The sequence below is a fragment of the Echinococcus granulosus genome, assembly GCF_000524195.1.
Source record: "Echinococcus granulosus chromosome Unknown EG_S00425, whole genome shotgun sequence".
NCBI classification, from domain to species: domain Eukaryota; kingdom Metazoa; phylum Platyhelminthes; class Cestoda; order Cyclophyllidea; family Taeniidae; genus Echinococcus; species Echinococcus granulosus.
The window spans coordinates 2618-3776 of NW_020170804.1; positions in this window are offsets into that span (position 1 = coordinate 2618).

Sequence of the window (1159 nt, forward strand, 5' to 3'; positions counted from 1 at the left end):
AGAGAGAACCAGTCCTCCATTTTATCGTACTTCGCCATCTCTGACAGCCCACTTCCAGCCTACCGCATGGGAAGATTGGAGGAGGATATTTAGTTAGGTCGAAGTCGGTGAAGAGTTCATCCATACTCTCGGCTGCCAGTCCAGGTTGTGGTAGTTGTGTGATTTGGTAATACTGCCATCACTACTGTCACACTCCGCTCCTTCCACTAATTTTTCAAAAACCTCGATCCATCAGTGGTATGTGCTTGTTGTGAGCAGCAGTGAGATGCAGTGTCGTGGTGACCGAAGATGAACATCTCATAGGAGCTGCGTAATCTCAATAGTAATCCATTTGAAGGCTTTGTAGATGCTTTGAAGAGATTCTGTAGAAGTGTGGTGATGTTATGTAGACGGCCTATCAAGCAGCGACCTGAGTTAAATTAATCGGGCACGGTAATGTGACTGTAGAAGCCGCAGGCCATAAACATGCTCAAGTTCCAAACCCATGTCCCCTGTCGTAACTTCTGCTTTACCCTCCTCCTTCCTTCCTCGAAGGTCCACGTCCTGTCTGTCCTATAACTGATAGAAGTTTGAGACAAAAACGTGGCTTTAATTTGCAAGCGTGAAATTGAACTCATGCTTCCTGGGATCGTTTTGCCAACTCCAAGTGCGTGTCTCCAATTCATACATTTAAGGCACTTTTTACACCTTATGAAGTGTTCCTGCAGATATTGCCTCTTTTTTGGCAGATTGGCAAAATTCCCAGTCATCGTTGGTCTAACGATCATTCTGATCTCCATCACATGTCTCAGATGGAGAATTTAGGCTACACACGCAAATGAGACCTCCCATGTGACTCGACGACAAATGTATCAAGTCAGGGAAGGCGCACGACAATGCTACACTAATGGGAAAAAGCATAGCAAATTACTTTTGCTGCCTTTGCCGAACGCAGACTACTGCGTAAAATTGACCACCTTTCCAATGTCAGTTGAAGTCAACCGTTTGCTTTTCACATTACGCATGAGCCACGAATATGAGAACGAATTTGTAGGGCAGGCAACATTCAACTCAGTTGTCCACTCAGGATTTGATCATCTGTTTGCAATTTCTGCTAAAAGTAGACTCTTTTGTTCTTTAGTTTTGTGAGCATAAACGAGTGCTTCTTTTGGTTGGAACA